This window comes from Paramormyrops kingsleyae, chromosome 3, assembly GCF_048594095.1.
Source record: "Paramormyrops kingsleyae isolate MSU_618 chromosome 3, PKINGS_0.4, whole genome shotgun sequence".
In the NCBI taxonomy this organism is placed as follows: domain Eukaryota; kingdom Metazoa; phylum Chordata; class Actinopteri; order Osteoglossiformes; family Mormyridae; genus Paramormyrops; species Paramormyrops kingsleyae.
The window spans coordinates 23,367,948-23,374,024 of record NC_132799.1 but is presented as its reverse complement, the minus strand read 5'-3'; the positions used below and the strand labels follow the sequence as shown (position 1 = coordinate 23,374,024).

The 6,077-nt window shown below is 45.6% G+C and overlaps 1 long non-coding RNA gene across 1 annotated transcript; it reads left to right on the top strand.

Annotated features, from left to right (window-relative positions):
• The first annotated feature begins 3,366 nt into the window (after positions 1–3,366).
• On the top strand, positions 3,367–4,673 carry LOC140588370 (uncharacterized). The gene is made up of 3 exons (XR_011989720.1): positions 3,367–3,460; positions 4,215–4,371; positions 4,492–4,673. It is a non-coding gene; the product is annotated as an uncharacterized lncRNA (long non-coding RNA).
• Positions 4,674–6,077: the final 1,404 nt, after the last annotated feature.

Below are 6,077 nucleotides of genomic sequence, written 5' to 3'. Positions count from 1 at the left end.
GTTACATGCAGATGATCCTTCTTGCTGACGGCAGCCAGCTGTGTTTCACTGCTACTAGTCATCTGCTCTAGATTTGCACCATGAAGATCCCCTGCTGGAGTTGAAATATCTTGGGGTTTCTGTGGGCAACCAGAGGACTTGCCACTGTAAGCAAGCTTCGTTAAGGGTTATTTACCGAGATACTGATCACTCCAAAGTGTTACGTGTGGTCAAAAATACTTTAGAAAGTTAAATTTTTTCTCTATTTGAAAGTTAACACTTTTTTCATCGTCATACATACAATTAAACTGGACTTGCCAGTAAAAACAAGGCAGGCATGCAACAGCCGACAATAAATAACATACAGTATGCAACACAAGTCAGATGAGAGGTGAAATGATGTTGGTGCAGGACAGAGTTACACTGAGGAGACTGGGAATTTATGTAGACCATGATTTCAGTGGTTTGACTCTGCAGGCTTGGACATGGGTGTGAAGCTTGTGTGATAGTGGTCTGCAGCACAGAAGGTGGAGAAGAAGCCACATGCTGGACATGGAGACTTGAACGTGTGAACTGCTCAGACCAGAAGAACGTGTGAACAGCTGAGACCAGATGGTCACCAATCAGAAGGTATCAGAGCTGATGAGAATGTCAGAATAAATGCTGGAAATGTTAGAAGAGGAGTGCAGCATGCATGTGCCCCAGGTCCCGTGATGGTGGTGCTGATGACAGACCTTCAGAGCTGACAGCATGTCCCATAGCGCCTCTTCATGCTGGGCTCTTGGTTTCACCTAGTTTGTTCTTTTTCCAAAAGTAGCTGGAGAAGGAACGTATTCATGGCACTAGGCATAGATTTTCCCTCAGTTGATATTAATGATACATGACTAAAATAAACCTCCATCCATCCATCAATTTTCTGTGCCCACTTATCCTGTTCAGGGTCGCGGGGGGTCCAGAGCTTATCCTAGAGGCTATGGGCGCAAGGCAGGGAACAACCCAGGATGGGACGCCAACCCATCGCAGTGAAATGAACTTTGCAAACATGAACATTACACTGCAAAAATGACAGTGGTTCTGAATTCTCTCTTCAGGGATTCTCTGCTATTCCACCACCAGGAATGAACTATTAATCAAACTCTATGAAGCACTAATGATAGCTATTATTTGTCGATTCATCGTTGAATATTAAGCATGTATAATTGCTTACAGGCTTTCCCTGATTTCATTTGCATCTTGGGTCTAGCCTGAGTGTGAAGGAGCTTGGAGCTACCAGGAGTTTGTAATGTTCAGGGTCCTCTGGCACATTCAGAAGAAACTAATCAGGCTTCACCACATTGGCCTTCAGATTTCTTCTTATTCTCTGACGAACGCCCCTGTTTTTATGTAAAATTTCATGTTGCATTTCTCTTCTCTCTCACTAAATGATTTGGCACAACGCTATACTTTCAGATAGCAGGGGAAACCTGTAAGACGACCCAGTAACGGTAAGATATTGGATTAGTAATGCTCATTAGCAGGGAAACTGGAGGCAGTAACATAATGTCATTTTAACTGAGGAGTACACCCTGGATTCTACGCAGAAGTATGAAGCAGCCAGGAGTGACAGGATGGGGGGATATATGATCATGTCATGGCCAGTATGGTACCTACTCACAAAGTACATATGCCTGGGGAAACAGTCTACAGTTTTATCAAAAAATGTTTTTTTTGTAAGACAAATAATATATTTCATTTTGTCATTGTCGTTACATATTTTAGTCATGTTTTGTATTTGTTCTTTGTCAGGCCATATTTTCATTAACAAAATTAATATTAGTGGACACTTTATAAGGTGCATCTGGGTAAGGCCCAGTAGAACCCTCCAGGACTGCTTCAAGCACTGATGATCTGTGCACTTGAGGCCTTACAGATAGCTGTAATGAGTGCAGCCATTCTCCTCTGACTTCTCTCATTATCAAAATATTTTCAGTCCCAGACTCAAGCCACTGTCTAAATCCCAGGAGGGTGGCTTTTTTCTGAGATACTGGAACCACCAAGACCATATCAGTGGTGCAACAGAAATCTGGATCAGTGAATCAGATTGATGGTTAGTGCTGGAAGCCCAGTCTGAAGAAGCTGCTGGAAACTAGGTGAGAGATGACTGTAGTGTGAACCATCAACTATGTCAACAAGCTTTCCAGACCTACATGATGCAAACTTTGATGCAGGCCTGGCAGTTGGCACTGGTGGATTTCAGCTTGCTAAGTTGTTCTCTCCCTATGGAGCTACTGTGGTGCCACAGGCTTCATGCCCCTTCGGGGTTTTGGTGCCAAGCTCTAGTGGAGCTCTGCTCTTCTTCCTTCTCACTGGGTGGTGGACACTAGAAGAAAACTTTTTTCAGATTTTTGTGAACTTCACACTGTACGTGTGACGCATGTTCACATATTCCCCAGTCTTTGAGGGAAAGGAACTTGCTCAGAAGAGCGCCCCAGAACAGCGTACCCAGCCAAATGAAACATGAGCATACTTAGTTGCAGGGTTGCCATATGTTATCCAGCCTGTAAAGTGCATTCCTGTGACTCCACCTAGTGGCTGTCATGATCTAGTTCTTGCTATTTCTAGAATGTCGCCATACATGTAGATCTGAGATGGGCAGTGCCTGGACCCCAAGGTTAGTGAAGGTCCCTGTGATTATCCTGCAACCATGTAATTAGTGTGGAACCCTGTGGTTAGCCTGGAACCCCACAGTTAACATGGATCTCTGTGGTTAGTGTGTAATTCTGTGATTTTTTCCTTTATTTCTAGGCTCTTGTCATACATGTAGATCTGAGATGAGTGGTGCCTGGAACCAGATCAACTAGCATGCTCCAGGTTAGCATGGATCCCTGTGGTTAGCATGGATCCCTGTTGTTAGCGTGGAACCCTGTGGTTAGCATGGAGCTGCATGGTTAATGAGGATCCCTGTGGTTAGTGTGCGTCCTTGTGGTTAGTGTGGAACCCTGTGGTTAGTGGGGAACCCTGTGGTTAGCATGGATCACTGTGGTTAGCTTGGAACTTTGAATGTTTAAAGTTTAATCATGTGTAGATGTATCAGGGGTGTGCATCTTACTGCAGGTACAAGCTTTTACAGTGACCATTTAAGGGCTAATTAGGTGAGGTTGCAGGTGCGCTGCAACTGTATTTCTCCTTATCTGATGAGGGGTCTGGAGCATTCACTACAGCCCAAGCTGACATAACATACTGGGCCTTTGCTCGATAATCCATTTCACCTTTTACTTTTTACCTGCCTTCCAGTGCCACGCTCACCTCCAGGAGTTTCGGTCTGTAATTAGCCACACCTGAAGTCAAACGATCAGTCTGTTTAAACTCACACTTTTGGGCTGGGTCATGTTCACTTCTGCAGGCCTTCAGGCCTCTTTGGTTTAAGGACCTTAGTTGATTCTGGATTGTTCTCTGGTCTGGCTGACTGTCCTGGATTCCATTCACTTGACCATGCTTGAAGGTATGATGTCATCCTTGCTTGTTCCCATGTCTCTCAGCACTTGTGTCCATCCTGGCTGTCCTGTTTGGACGTCCCACAGCCAGTGGCCTGGTTCTGTCATCAGTGAGTACACTGAGGCCAGTCTGACAGGTGGACAGTCAGGAATCCCGCTTCTCTGTGCTTAAGCATGTGCCACTTTGCCCTTGTCAGTGTTCCTTGTTGTGGAACTTTTATTATATATTTGATCTTGCCCTGTGGCTACAGCAACTGCAAATGGCGATCGTGGTTTGTAAGGAAATGCAAAAAGATACTTGATTAACTATGTCAGAGTATTCAAGTCTACTTCCCAGCTTTAACTGAATGTCCTCTCCCATCACATTCTGAATAGCATGTGCAAAGATGCATGTGTGTGTTTAGGTAGTTAAAGAAATCCAAACCTTTGGAATGCAGATGCCATTTGTATGTGTCTGCAAAGGGAGCCTCACTGACGCATTTAAAGTGATAAAAACGTGAGTGTGTATGAACGCTCTTTCTCCCTGTACTGTGTACTTGAGCAGCAGATGGTTGTAATGGGGTGTTTGATGTGGTTCCTCAGGGGACGGTGTGCAGAACAGTGTGTCTCGTCCAGCTGCTTTAGGTTCCACTCGTGAGAATCCTGCATATGATGGGAATGCGAGACCTGCCTCTTTGCTGATCACACCTGCAGCGTTGCGAATCTGAATACCATGTTTGCGGATTTTCTCGTTCAGTCCAAATGTCTCTGAATTACCCACAGTGTGTCTGTCCATGTGACGCCCCCCACCATCCGGTATCCCATCCAAGGTGTACCCCTTCCGTATGGTCTGTACTGCCTGGGACAGGCTCCAGGCCCCCGCTGAGAGCCTGACTAGGATGAGCAGTTGATTGGAAGATAGATGTAACTGGAGCAGCCTGTAAGCACTGGCTGAAGATGCTTTGTGCTCTAGGAACAGCTAGAGAGAATAGTGCGTCTGAGGGTTCTTACCTGTTGTCTGCAGATGCCAGGCTTCTAAAGTCACCATTTTGTTTGCTAGGCAACGAGCTCTCCTTCAAGCTGTCCTGCGCGGTGCCTGTTCCTGTGGCCCGGGCCGGGGGACGAGCTGTCCTTTCCTTCAAGCTGTCCTGCGCGGTGCCTGTTCCTGTGGCCCGGGCCGGGGGACGAGCTGTGCAAGTTGTCCTGCACAGTGTCTGAAAAATAAAACGTTACAACTCAGTATACTTATGAGTTATTCACCAAGTTGCTTATTTGCTGCCCTTAACTGAAGAGCAATAGAATTAGAAAATTCACACAATTTGGCTGGTGATTATATTGTGGCAATTAAAGGACAAAGGCCCATCTCTTATTTTTAAAGAGACTCTCTTATCCTATGCAGTGCCTGGAGCAGCTGGGCTTTAAGGGCCTGGCTTAGGCGACCAATGGTGACATGACCCCAAGCACCGCGTCCTCGCCCACAGCTCCAAACTCCACTTTCTGATTCCATTATCCTATTAATAAATATATTTTTTATTAATGTAAACATGCTTCCAAAATCTCAAAAGCAGCTTAAATATCAGCAAGAGTCTGGAATCAGTTGATATGTCAGTGACGCCTAATTAACTACAATCCAGCTTCCACTCTGGAGACAACCAAGAGCACAGCTGCGAACCAGTGGTGGGCTGCAGGTGCAGGGTTCATCCAGCAGGTGGCAGCTTTGTTCCACCAGATCACCTTCAGCTCACTGAGCAGCGCAGTCCCAGATCCCGGCAGACCATGCTTGCGTGTGCTGATTTCTTACACACACACACACACACACCCAGGTTTGTAATTATATCTTTGTGGGGACAGTGACCAAACAAAACATGACAAAACAAGACTTTTGGCATTTTTAGATTTTGATTGCATTCACAGATCTTCATGGGAACCTGAAAAATGGTCCCCACAACTTCAAAATAACTGGTTTTTACTACATTGTGGGGAACTTTTGGTCCCCACAATGTAATACAAATATAGTCCACACACACACAGAGTTGCTTGTTGGCCTTCTATAAATGGACTTGTATTGTATAACATATGTTTTTGCTGGGCTTGTTAATGTGCTTCAGTGTGATTCAGCAGCTCTGACACGATGACCTGCCATTGTGTTTGCCTCTTCTTTAGATGGATAATTTCATTATCCTGCTAATTACAATGGGTAATTATTTTAAATGTAAATGATTATCTGGTGTAATGTCAGGCCCTTGCGGGGCCTTAGTGAGTGCTAATGGGATTGTAATGACATTTTCTCTGCCGGAATATCCGAGTGCGCCTCCCTCCAGTAGGAGGTGCTGGTGAGTGTTAACCGGCAGGCAGCGTTGTCGGTGAATAGTGCAGCCGGGAATGTCTGTAGCGGCCTGGTTTTGGGGTGGAATGAGAGGTGGTGTCGGTTCTCTGTCTACCTGCTACTCCGTCACATGTGCTCGTCTTGGGGGCTGCTGGTAACAGCAAGGGCCAGACAAGGCCCGAGGGACTGTGAGAGTGGGGGGGTTAGGCTTCGTAAATGACCCAACTCTAACACACAAACCGTATGTAATTTAACCACAGCAATGTGTCACATCATTCTAAAAGTGTGCAATGTGCACCCCTGTCCTAGGTTACTGCTTA